The sequence below is a fragment of the Cotesia glomerata genome, linkage group LG7 (genome assembly GCF_020080835.1).
Source record: "Cotesia glomerata isolate CgM1 linkage group LG7, MPM_Cglom_v2.3, whole genome shotgun sequence".
Classification (NCBI taxonomy): domain Eukaryota; kingdom Metazoa; phylum Arthropoda; class Insecta; order Hymenoptera; family Braconidae; genus Cotesia; species Cotesia glomerata.
In genome coordinates this window covers 11,881,384-11,895,150 of record NC_058164.1, presented here as the reverse complement: position 1 = coordinate 11,895,150, position 13,767 = coordinate 11,881,384, and the positions used below count along the sequence as shown (strand labels likewise).

General features: G+C 30.9%; 1 protein-coding gene and 1 long non-coding RNA gene across 5 annotated transcripts in view; both read right to left on the bottom strand.

Moving 5' to 3' along the window:
* The window catches only part of LOC123269442 (hemicentin-2), a 593,151-nt gene that overhangs the window by 210,169 nt on the left and 369,215 nt on the right, over window positions 1-13,767 (bottom strand). The gene's annotated exons all lie outside the window — the stretch shown is intronic.
* LOC123269448 lies at window positions 5,820-10,929 on the bottom strand. Its single transcript, XR_006510414.1, has 3 exons — window positions 10,918-10,929; window positions 8,050-8,064; window positions 5,820-5,892 (listed from the first exon to the last, which is right to left on the bottom strand). It is a non-coding gene; the product is annotated as an uncharacterized LOC123269448 (long non-coding RNA).

Here is a 13,767-nt window from a genome sequence, read left to right as displayed (position 1 = left end):
CGAACTCTACCTATTTATTTATCATTTTGTTATTTTTTTTCAATGAGTAAATTTAAAAATAAAAGAATCAATTTACGAAAGACTATAATTAAGGTTGTTCGGACACTCATGCACTTGTGAATATCACAAGCTAATTTTTTGATATGTTATGAATTGCTATCTCATACGTCTAAATTAATTTTTTGGATTAGATCTGACGAAAGGTTATCCTTTAATAAATTATTAAAAAATTGAAATTTAACATCTAGCCTATAGAGACTATTGGCGGATTGCACATATATCGATTTATTTGACTACCTCATAGGAAGATTAAAAAACAAAAAACTTGTATTTCAGTCAATCAACTTTCGTAGAATACGTTAAAAATAAAATGATAATTTTCTGACGAAAGCTTTTAAAGATATTTTAATGCAAAAGATGAGAAATTCACGAAAATTTCAGGCCGACATATTTAAAAATAAATAAACCACGTGAATCAGTGCAGTCTGGCAACATTGCACAGAACAGAACGCGCGAATTTTGAATTTTAATAATTCCTGTGTATATTTATGGGTTATGTTTTTCAACTCAACACTACACAGCTAGATAAATATAAACAGCTGTTATTCGCGGTGTTGCCAAGTCTGAGTTTTGTGGAAAAATACTTGAGTCAAACGTTGACTATTTATTGTTTTTGTTAATGAAATTATTTAATTATTTTAATTAATAATAATGTAAGGTAACGGTTAAATTATAGTAATGAATTTTCGTATTCAAATTTTTAATTTTGATGAAAAAAAAATTTAGATTCTATTATGACTTACGGGGTACTGTCCGTGCAACCTTAACATACTCCTGCCAAGTTTAATGATTTTTTATTCAAAAATTACTTGGTCAAAAAGCGTCTCAGTATTTTGTCCAAAATTTGAATATTCTCTGTCCTATATGTTCTTAAGTTAAATGTGATACTTCAATAGATAACCTTAGGAGATCTTGACTTAAGGTAGTACCTTCGGTTATAGAATGACCGTTCAGTATTAAATGAAACTTGGCATACTAGTACATTATAATGACAAATGAGATAATGAACCTGTTAAATTTTGCAAAAATTGCAGAAAACCAGAAAAAAGATATTAACATAAAAAAATGTTTGTATTTATCATTGATATTTATGAGAAATCATAGATTTTATTATATTTTACAAAAAGTACCGTTCAGATTTCTATAAAAATTTAGGTAATGAAAATAAATAACGTATTAAATCGTTTTCATAATTGAAAGTTCAGTTTTAGAGCATTTGTAAGTATTAATTAAAAAAAAAAAATTATCAAAAATTATTTCTGTTTTTTTTTCTCCAATGCAAGTTACATAAGTAAATCAACTAACTAAATCAAAAGAAACTTGGTATTTGACATTTGATACTTATGGTATCTGTGGTACTACCTTAACCAATCGAAGTAAGATAATGCAGTTTTTTATGAACAAGCTGACGTTCATCAATCTGATACTAATGTTTATTTCATATTAACTCTGTGAGAATCGTATCTCGACTTAGATTTTCATTAAGCTAATATGAAATATAGCGTGTATGTCACAAGATGCAATATAATTGCAAACTTTACTTTTGAAATAAGCATTGAGCTTCACTCTTATATACAATATACAATATAATGTTTAAGCTCTTTGAGCTTAAAATAATCTATTCATAGCTTAAATTTTCAAGCTCTCAAAGCTTTGAATTTTTTTTACTTTCCAATGAGAATTGAGGAAGGCTCAGAGATTGGAAAAATTCGTTACATGCTAAAATATTTATTTAAATCAGTTAATTTAGAATAAAGATTTATTTAGCTATTGATACATAGACTCAAGAGTTCCTAAGCCAATAACAGGGTCACTAATAGTATTATAATAATTTTAGTCATAAGAAGGATACATGTATTAGCGCACTAACAATTATGATATAAGTATTTAACTATATCCGTAATAATCTTTTTTAAAATTATCCATAATAAGCCAATTTAAACTCTAATAGATTCTTTACTTATTCGCTCATTCGTAATATCATTACTGTTATGGTTATTAATAACTAGCTGTTACCCGCCGGCTTCGCTGGGCGCTTTATAGGATTACATTTTTAGATCTAGACTTAAAATTTAATTAGAGTATTGTTTTGAATTGCACAGATTCCAAATGAGTATTGAAAGTTTTAGTTAAAGTCATTGCAAGTCTGTCTAGCTTCAAAAGCGAAGAATTTTTTTGTCACTTAAAATTTTCTCAGCGACATCAATTTTTCATAGAAAATAAATTTAACATGTTTTTTACGAACTCTATTTAAATAAGTAGCCAAATGTATTTTTTACATACCCAGTGTTTGGAAAATGCATTCATTTTAATCTGTTACATTCCCGCGATCCCGCAATAAGAACAATTTATAAATTATGTAATCGGCAAAAATAACATGTATGTAAAATTCTTAGTTCGTTGACCAAATTACTACATGTAATGTTAAGTTTTGGAAACCTTACAATGACTTTTTTTCCGCTGCTAAAGAGACGTTTGTTGCAAGGAAATTTTTAGTAAATGTTATTGAAACTCAATAGATATGGTCTAAATTTCATGTTTCAAAAAGTCCTAGTTTATAAACAACAACATTTTCAGTAGATTTCATAGATATCTAACTATCTTACTTCTTGAAACCAATTTTTCAATAACCAAACATACAATCAGCATGTGCATATGAACTTTTGACACTTAGTTCACCAGACATAATTAGCTTCTTTCTTAAACTTTTTTTAAATGACGTTAAATCAATCAAATATCAAGGTGATGTAATAAAAACAAAAGAAAATCGTATTAAAAACAAATGAATAAAAAATGAGTCTTTTATTTTTCTTAGCGGGAAAAAATGTATGTAAAAGTAAATTGTAAAAAAAAATGAGAAATGGTTAATAAAATCGAAAAAATAAGTAGCCTATATCCATTTACGAAAAATTCTGCGCCGAAGGTTGTAGTCTCATGCCGATAGCTTCAGTAGTTTTGACGTCAACTTTCATCAAAGGAACCCTTTTTCGTTATATATGTATATTTTCTACCCACGCTTCTGCCCATGCATCTGCACACGCATCCCCCCACGCGTGGGTATATATGGAACTAAATTTTCAAAAAAGTAACGTCATAAAAACTATTTCCTTTTATGCCAATAAAAAAACGAGGTTAAAACGTTTGGGGTAGTAGAGAGCGCTACATAAAAACTTCTGACTATTGTCTGCACACTATTGAGTCGTGTTCTGGCATTAACCAGTCGTGTTTCGTACAGCACTCACTACTGACTATGAACATTTTCTTCACATTTGTACGAAACAGTAATCATTGCTGTTTTATTTTCTTCGTGAACAATATTAATTACTATTCTTGATAGTAAATATTATCATTCTGATAGTAACTACTACCATCCTGACAGTGACTGTTATCATCCTGATTGTAACTGTTACTATAAAAAATGGTAACTGCTATCATAAAAAAAATGATAACACTAACTATCTTTGCATTGAAAAATTTTTTAATCATCCTAGATGATTGGAGCTACAAATTTAGTATGATAACCCCTATCATTTAATTTTCTCGGTGTAGGTAACCAAACCAATGCAGTATTCTTTAGTTGTCGGGCTAAAAATTTAAATAGTATTTGTATTGAGTTAATATAAAACTGTTAACAAGATACTTTAAATTTAATATGTTAGCGCTTATTGTCTTATAAATAAAAAATTAGGAAAACGGTTGACCCTAAAGGCCATCCCTGCAACTTCTCGCTAACTTCGTATCTAAGCGCTTAAAATTAGAATCTCCGAGCTCAAAGAGTAAGTTATTCTCTGCCTTTGAGCTCTTCGAGCTCGGAGAGCTCAAAATAACACAAATTATATTTTTGAGCTCGAAGAGCTCAAAAACCTCATGAGTCTGACTTTAAGCGCTTAGATACGGAATTAGCGAGAAGTCGCAGGAATGGCCCGAGTCGAAATTTAACGCCGACATAAAACATCCATAAGTAGGATTCCACTCGGACTTGTGGGCTCAAAGTAGATTCTAGTGGCATGTTAAATTAACTCCGACTTTAGACCTTGTAGTGGCCGAAATTTCCGTTTTTGACACTAGAAGGTCCAAAGTCGGAGCTGGTAGAAATAAAAATTAGGTCCAATATTAAACCCCTGTACCCTACTTTATAATAATAATAATAATAAAAACACAATAACAGCAATATAAATATAATAATAATAATAATGTGACGTCTGCTAAAATTTAAAATTTTGTTTTTTTCTTTTGAATATATGTAACTTCGTATTTTTAGTTTACAATTTGTGATACCCTTGAAGTCTGTATAAGAGAAATCTGGCCCATCTTTCCTACGATTGGATGACGTTCATACGAATCACCCGGATCTCTTTGTGATAATCAGAATTTAACGACTTTGTTTTTCTAACTTTCAAATTCGTAATATGGTGAAGTCACCATCACGTTTTCCGCTTAAAGTCGTAAAAGTAAGACCTATAAGGCAATAGTTCAAACTACGCATAGATTCATCCGTGTTTCGAAAAATCTAGAAAGGCGATGACGCATGATACCCTTGAGCTCCCTTTCATTTTTTTTGAATTAATTTTCCTATGAGTCCCATACAATCACCGTTGTTGCTAACCCTATATAAACCGCCCGAAAATCATTTTTCGGCAGTTCGATGTCGACCAGGATACCACTGGTTAACTCCGCGTCGATCGGCTCCGGGCAAATAATTGTTCGGAAGCACAATAGACTCCGTAATATACGAGTCAGTGATTTATCGGCTATTCGATATATGCCATTCGATATATGCCATATTCCAATTTTTCTTTTATTTTATGAATTTTCGCCGTTGAGCGTTGACTTTTTCCGCGTAAATCGTGAAGTGTATTTTCCGCCGAAGAGCGTTGACTAGATTTTAAGGATTTCTTCGCGGAAATTCGCGAAGCTTTATTTTGATAGACATTTCCGCTAAAAGCGTCGATTAATATTAAAATCCATTATCTAAATTACTTAACTTCTCCGGAATATCCGAGATATGGTGATTCAGTAGTGAACAATACCCATAGAAGGTGAAAGTCCCATAAAACTTGGGCCACTCTCGAAAGAGCAGACTTCCAGGGTAAGCGTACAAAAAATTTATTTTATAAACTTATCTTTTATATCTAACCTTTATGTTCATTTTTATGAATATTTTTATTGAACATTTATATTTGTAACCCAAATTTGTAAACTTATTAACTGGTTTGTCTCAATAAATTCAATTAACAGAGTTATACTCTTTTTACTTTGAATTAAATTACACAATTAAATAAAATAAGATCTCTATAACAAATAAGAATTCAGTTAGACAATGGAATAGGTTACTCGTGACCGAAGTCAGCAGGAGTCCATCATCCTTACTCTCTCTAAGTAAATCCTTAGAGATAACGTTTGAGCTAGTGTACCGCTCCACACTCCAACGCAATTTTTAATTTAGCTCCCGAACGGACAAAATGACAACGTTCGGATATTTGAGATTTCTATTTCATAGTCCTTACGCCCGTCACTCACTCCGTTCGTGACAATAATAATAGTTCATTTTTAAGTCTGGCTCATGCCTTTTTAAAAAAAATGATAAAAAAAGAACTTTTAAGTGTCATTTTTTTATTTGGATTTTGATGTAGACCTAATACAAGTTTAGACCGTTTGACTCTTAATTTGGACCTGACTTTCGCAACTTTCGCATTCCGTTCTAACCGAGATTCGAACCCGAGCCACGCGCTTGCCAGACCGATAACTAACTCCTACACCGTACGACCGATGAGTTGATGCACATCTCATCATTCTTATAAACTAAATCTACAAGGTGACGAAGTGTGACGGCTAATTATTTATATAATTTATGTTATTTAATATTGTGTTTTGATGAAAATCAACAAATTTTTACGAATATTTATTAGTTAAAAAAATGCAAAAGTCAACTTCTTATATTACTAAAGATTTTGTACATACTTTTGTATATTTTTAATATTTTACTGTAAGTTATAATGTTTAAAATTATCAATATTAAAAATTCAACTTGAATCGTTATATTTTAATTTTTTTAAGACCACTTTAATTTTGACGATACGCAATTGTTTTAGTTTAACAATAAATTAAATAAACACTTGTTAATCCATTTACCTGACTTGGTGAAAAATTTAGGACCTGTATGGGCTCATACATGCTATGAATCTAAAGTTTTCAATGGTGAAATATTCAAATTATTACATTGAACCATCATCAGCAAAAAAATTTTGAAAAATGCCAAATTTGTCAAATTTTGAATTTTTTAAAATTGTCAAAAATGACAGTTGACATTAAAATTTTGGTTTAAATTTTTTTGTACAATACCTTGTACTGATCTTCAAAGATCCTCAATTTTTAGAATTGTTTTTTGTTTGTTCAAAAATGTGGATTTTTGAATTAAAAAAAATTTTTTTTTTTTTTTTGCAACTTTGATTGCACAATTGCGAGATTGAGAGATTGAGTAATATTGATGTGCAAAAATTTGTAAGTGTTCAGTGAACAGGCCCAGCCGCGATAAAGTCGCCCCTGGTGGACTCCCAATTTCACGAGCCGCTCCTGTCTACCGCTAGTTCCCACAAAAACTAACCGCCTATGAAAGCTTAGCTTGACTGATGACGCTATGTCTCGGTGGTGTGATTGGCTGATCGCTCCGCTGACATGCGCAATCAGCCTTCTTCCCCAAGTCGACGAGGAAGAAGACGCATTATTATTAGAATCTTTCGCTTCCACGCTTTCGTTGCAACAAGTCGCCATTACTGTTACTTTACTTTCGCTTAATTTAATTGTTATTAATCCGCTTTAGTTTGTTACAGATAAATTATGTTATTTGTAAAAACAATTCTCCGCTTTTCCAGTGTCGGCAGTGCGCTCAATCACGTGTTAACCGGCTTCGCTTTATTAATCACGCAGTGCTTTATTTATCCGCTTTTATTTAAACAATCCGCTAACATATTAAATAAATATTAAGTGTAATTTGTGTAAATAAATTTATAGTGCTGATTTTAATAATATTTCCGCGTTTTAATTGAGATATCCAGACCAAAACCTGATCCTCCGCTTTCCCGCATTTTCAGCATTTTACAGTAAGTAAACAAGTTTTCGAAAGATCGAAAAAAAATCGATATTCTCATCCCATTATTTCTGATTTTTATTCGAATTAATATCTGTGTGAGTTATTTGGCGTTAAAATCTGTAATTAAAGTGAATAAACGGACAAAATATATCATGCGTTAAAAAAATAAGAAATAAGAATAAAAATAAGAAAACAAAAAAAAATTTTTTTTTTTAATTCAAAAATTTATATTTTTGAAAAAACAAAAAACAGTTCTATAAATTTCAGGATCTTTTAAAATCAGTACAAGGTATTATACAAAAAAAAATCGAGTCAAAATTTTAATGTCGACCGTCATTTTTGACGATTTACAAAAATTCCGAAATTGACAAATTTGGCTTTTTTCAAAATTTTTTTCCAAAATGTTTCTTTTAATAGCCCCAAGTGTCCTCTTTCCAACAAATGAATGGCCATTTCTATATCTATAATAGCGTTCAAGATATAACAAAAACAAAATTAAAAAATTGAAAAAATCGCGAAATTTCGAATTTGCAAATCTTTTGAAAAAAATTTTTTTATTTTTTTTCCTTTGGCAGAATTTTGTTTTGTGATGAAAGAAAACTTCTGACCAGTATTTATCCAAATCGAAAGGGTCCATTCCAACTATTGGTCGATTTGACATGGAATGACCCAAATATATTTAATCATAATAGTCATTTTTTAAAAGAGTTAATTTTTTCTTAATTTGAATCTTCCCTGGCGGATTCGTGGTCACGATAAAATGATCGTGTAACGACGGTGAATGTACCGTGAATTTACAGTGTCGACAAATGATCGTCGAATGACCGTCACTTGACTATCGAACGGTCATCGTTTGACAGTGAACGACGAGTATCATTGTGAAAGTTTTTCACTGTTACTTTATGATTTTTATTCTGTATAGTTATCATACTTCACTCTTCGAAAAACCAAATTTTTACTTGACTTCTCCGATTTTTTATCTGAGTAAAAATCGTAGATCATCGATCGATCGTCTGTCATTTAACAGTCATTCGAAAACATATAAATTGTCAAAGAACCGTAACTCGGTGGTGGATGCACAGTAGTCTGTAAGTGAAACGACCGTGAAACGAGCGTATAATGTCGGTAAGTCAGGAACAAGTGTTGTATTTTTTTCATAGTCTTAAATGAAAAACCGTAATAATTTTTGTTTATGAAAAATATAATATTGTTTTTTTTTTTTTTTTTTTTTTTAATCGGGAGATATTTTATTCAACAATTAATTAATTAATAAATTATAATTTATTTTCAACTTAACTTTGAATATTTTCTGCACGTCTAATATTTTCACCGTAATTCCAAAATTCGAATCCATTATTAAAGATTTGAGTTCTTTTTTTTTTTTAGAGACGAAAACTTTAATTTCAAAATTACGGAAAAATTGTTTGCTATCAAAAAAAATTATTATGAGATATTTTTTTTTAACAATTTCTTTTTCAGATCTTTTTTTATACAGTTAATAATTTCACCGTAATTTCGAAATCAAGATTTTTGTAATCATCAAAAATTTAAATCATTTATTACGATTATTATTTTGAAGTCATGGAAAAAATATAAATTTATTTAAGCTATTTTTATTTGTACAATGAAAAAAAAAATGACTTGGTTTTGACACTTTATGAGGTGACTGATTTAATCGTTTCGAACAGTGTCTCAGATAGCTGAACTGGTAAAGTCTCGGGCGCGCAACTAGATGAGTCGGGTTCGAGCCCCGGTCTAGAATGTCCGAAATATTTTTTTTTATTTTATTGTCCGTGACAGCGTAAAATTATCGTATTTCGACAGTATATTGAGCGTACAGTGTCGGTCATAACGTCGTAGATTCACTTGCGTATGCACCGTATATATTCGATAAATTTATAGTAGACATCGTTCACAACGGTATCCGATGCTGACTGACAAACCGCTCGGTAAGAACGAACTTTACACGGTGAAACAACCGTGAAACAACCGTCAATCGACCGTGCTTTCACCGTGTCGCCGAAACCGCCAGGGTTACAATATAGCTTTAAAACAAGAAAAAGAGAACAAAATTGGGTAATTTTCGAGTTCCAAATAGAGTCAAATAAAACTGAAAAAAAAAATTTGACAATTTTAAGAAAATAAAAAAAAAATTTTTTTTGTTGCTCACTTTACTCCTTTTTATAGTTTCATTTTTCATTTTTTACCAGTACTATGATATTGCTTCTGCGATGCTGCATTATTTTCATGTTTTATAATAAAAAAACATAATTTTCTTTATATGCCTTTTTGACTTTAAAAAAAATTTTTATAAAACCAAAAGGGATACCTTTGAAATTCGCCCTTTTGGCGTTGGTAAATTAAAGAAATTTTTTTTACTGATCTTGACGTTTTGGACGATACTGAGTTGATTAGCAAAAAAAAATTTTTTTAATCTTTAATTTTTTTTATCATCATAAATATTTTAAAAATAATTAGTAGAAATTTATTAATATTAAAAGACTGATATTGTATATCGGTGAATGTTCGGATCCCTGGGTTCAAAGTCGGAGTTAAAGGACTACAGGGCTCTCAGTCGGATCTATTCCGGGTTCGAGGGATCTATATAGGCTCTAAATTACAATTCGGGGGCCTTTAGGGTCAAACGTTTTCCTAATTTTTATTTCTAAGTTTTAATTTTGAATCGAAAACCTTAGAATTGTTACAGAAAAGTATTTTACCCAAGAAAATGAGAACGACCCTAGTAGAAATGAAATCAAGTTTTTAGCCAGTAACTGGCCAGTTTTACTAGACTTAAACCAGTAACTGGCCAGTGTAATATCAAGTTTCTGTCTAGTAACTGGCCAGTTTTACTAGAGATCTAACAAAACATTATGGCGGCTTTAGTGAAACTGTCAGTTTCGAATTCTGAGGTTATTAGGCATTATTAAAATTGTCAAATAAATTCAAAATAATGTTTAATAAACGATATGATATAAAAAAGTTTCATTTATGTGTACATTATAAAATAGATAACATCATTAGTCTGATAGACTAATAATAAATCTAACAATAGAATAAGAAAATAATTATTTTGAATTGGAGATTTGTTTTTAATGCCCACAGTCGCAATTTATATATTGTGTCATTTTTTTTCACTGTATCCATTTTGAAATATATACTGGAAATTATTTACACGTTAATAAACACTAATCTTGATTGATTTATACTGTTTTTTAATAATAATAATTACAATAATGATGCGTACAGGTTAACAAAAAAAATAAACAAACATACACACACTAGTAAAGATACACTGTCGGTGTAACTAATGTTTATGACTTAGTTGTAGGTGGCGCGATTTCAAGTTTTTACTCGATATCACTGGCCAGTTACTGGTTTATATCCAGTGAAAACTCGATTATTTCTACTAGGGGAGAAGAAAACGTCATACACGTTTTTTTATAAAATTTCTATCAACCTCAAATAGAAGATCAAGTTAGAAATCTCATTGAACAGTAGAATATATTTGTCTTTGAATACAGAACGTTTGTTCCTATTCCAGATCAGTAGATTGATTGCAACTGACAGGCGTGTTCAGTACAGGCTTGATGTGAGCGTTTCTACATAGTACACACCTCCAGGCACTGTTAACGAGACGCGTCCTGTATAAATTTTAGATGCAAATCGGCAGAAGGTGACGCTTCTTATGAGATCGTATTGGTGAACACTACTCATTCTTTGGTGAGATCTTGTGTTATGCCAACGAAATTTCCAAGAATATTGACTTTTATTTAAAGATGATAGCGATAAAAAAAGACGTTCGACAGCTGAAACAGATGTAGATTTTTCGCCGTTCGAAAAAATTAGTAAAATCTTCGAAATAACTGCAGTAGCCGAATTTCATTAAAAGTGAAATTTTATTATTGCAGTGGTTTTGTTTGGCTCGATGGTTGTAATTTAATATTAAATAGAAATATTTTCAATAACTTGATATTAGAATTCTACTTACTCAACTCACACTATTGTTGTAACAAAACTAGCTAATGTTTATTTTTAACAAAATTAGTTCTAAATAGTTTTAAATTATTTACTGAATTTTCTATTAATCAATGAATTAAAATATCTATTATTATTTATGTTATTTTATAAAAAATAAATTTTTTTAATTTGAAAAATCTAATTTCATTTCAGCTGCCGAATGGCCTTTTTAGTAGATTTCATAGAAATCTAACTATTGCATTGGTCCTCATGACGGAATTTTTGAAAAATTTTGCTATATTTCGACTCAGCTCGTCAAGCGGATTCAGAAAATGCATATGGTTCAAAAGTTTATATATGTATATATTTATATATATATATATATATATTGTAACGGGTTTTTATGCCGCTCAGTTGGCCCCTTAAATTAAATTAATTAAAACAATAAACTAAATAAAATGAATCTAAATTAATAAATAAAAGGGCGCCACCAGGATTTTTAATCACGGTTCCTGGAACCGGGACCAGAGCTGAGCTTATCTTACAGGGAGAGAGAGAGTGCAGGAAGGTGATCTGAAATAAATAAATTTTTATTTAACAATAGATCCAAAAATTTATTAACAAAACAATTTAACAACTTTTAATCACACACTCACTCACACTATAATCAACTTAAAACTATAGCCTACTAACGGCTAACCAGAACTATTTTATTATTTTGTACAAGGAACACACTGTGTGACAGAGGTCGTCTAGCCGACTAACGGCTAACCAGAACAAGACGACTAACTAACGTACTGACTAAACCTTTAACTATCAACAAGACACCTCGCACAAGGAACGCACTGTGCACGAGGGCTCATCAACCACACACTGCTATAGGAGCCTCAGCCTAGTGAACGCAGCGTAAACCAAGACTATATGTAGCTAACACACATAATACCCCTTAAGTACCTAGCCAACGAAACACCTCGCACAGAGAACGCAATGCACGAGGGAACGCTGTTAACACTCATACACTCATAACCCACGCGTCTCACACACACACACTGATTTTACTTTACTTAATTTTATGAAAATTATTAACGAAATTTATTTCCAGAAAATTATTACATTAACTCTCTACTTAAAACAATTCAGTCAATAGCTAGCCCTTAAATTATAAAACAATTTTCACGAATAATAATTTAATTCCCAAAAATTCGAACTAAAATCCGACGCCTAAATTTATTCCAATTCAATCACGAGTTTAATACTGAACATTAAATAAATTCTAAGAATATTCTTTATAAAATTCTAACTAACTTTCTTGGACTTAATCCACGTCATTAAATATTTTTATAAATAGATTTCAATAAATGACAAAATGTTTATCTAAACAATTTCCTGAACTTAAGTTCAATGTAAATTAACCCCGTAGAATTTTCCAATTAAAATAAATAATTAATAAACAATTTATCTCAATATAAAATAAATTAACGAAAAATTATCCATGGGTAAATCAGTCTCAATTGCGCCGAAATCTCAATAAATTAATTCTCAATAAATAATATAATGTTAAATAAATATTTCCTTGTAACAAATAATATTAATTAATAATAATTCAATTGTTCTTAATAATAAATTATCACGTGAAATAATCAGTAAAGAATTTGCGTGCTCAAAATGGACGCCGGTGTTCGTTAGTGCGTAGTAGACTTTGACCCTGGGTACACGTTAACTGCGTTGTAAAATTCGACCGACGCTTGTCTGATCCGTGAGAAGAACGGAACTTTCTCGAAGAATTTATTTCTCGGTTTTATTTTATTAAATAAAATATTTTCAACTAAACCGATTTTTCAGATGTTCAAAATTATCAATAATAAATCGAGTAAATTATTATTATAAAATAAATTCTCACGACAATTAACACCGCAAGGTCTTTGAGCAGTCCTCGGGTATAAACCCCCTTGAGGGACGCTCAACGGCAACTAACGAATCAAAATCAATTGAAATTAAATAATTATTGAGAATAATTAATCAGAGGAGAAGTAAACCGAATATAAACCCCGCGGTCCACTCCTAGCCCACAGAGTAATTATTGATACCTTGTTGAATATACGACGATCTAACTCACTACTCGAGATTGGAGTCCTAGATGTTATTGGCTTCTGTCGTCTCGTAACTCCGGGGATCGGTCCCTCTTGATTTCTGTGGCACACTGTCTGGCGGTTACACTACTTCTCCCCATTGCAATGCACGGCTCACCTATATAATAACCCCAAACTACCCCCTCCTACTCTCTCTTTAGGCCCGAAGATCGAGGCGCACCAGTGCTAATCGAATAGTTATCGATCTCTGGCGACTTATCGATGCAGGGTAGTTTTATCCTGTTACAATATATATATATATATATATATATATATATATATATATATATATATATATATATATATAAATAAAAATAAAATGCCGCATGTATGTCCACGCATCACTTGAAAACGGCTGGACCGATTGGGCTAATTTTTTTGTTGTTGTCTTCAGAATTTTCAGGAGAAGGTTTGTATGTAAAAAAATTTTCAAAAAATCCTCCCTCAAAGAGGATTGCGGGGGCGTTAACAATGAATAATTCCCGTTTTTAAACTATGGATCCTATAAACCCCAAATTTGGTAGGAAT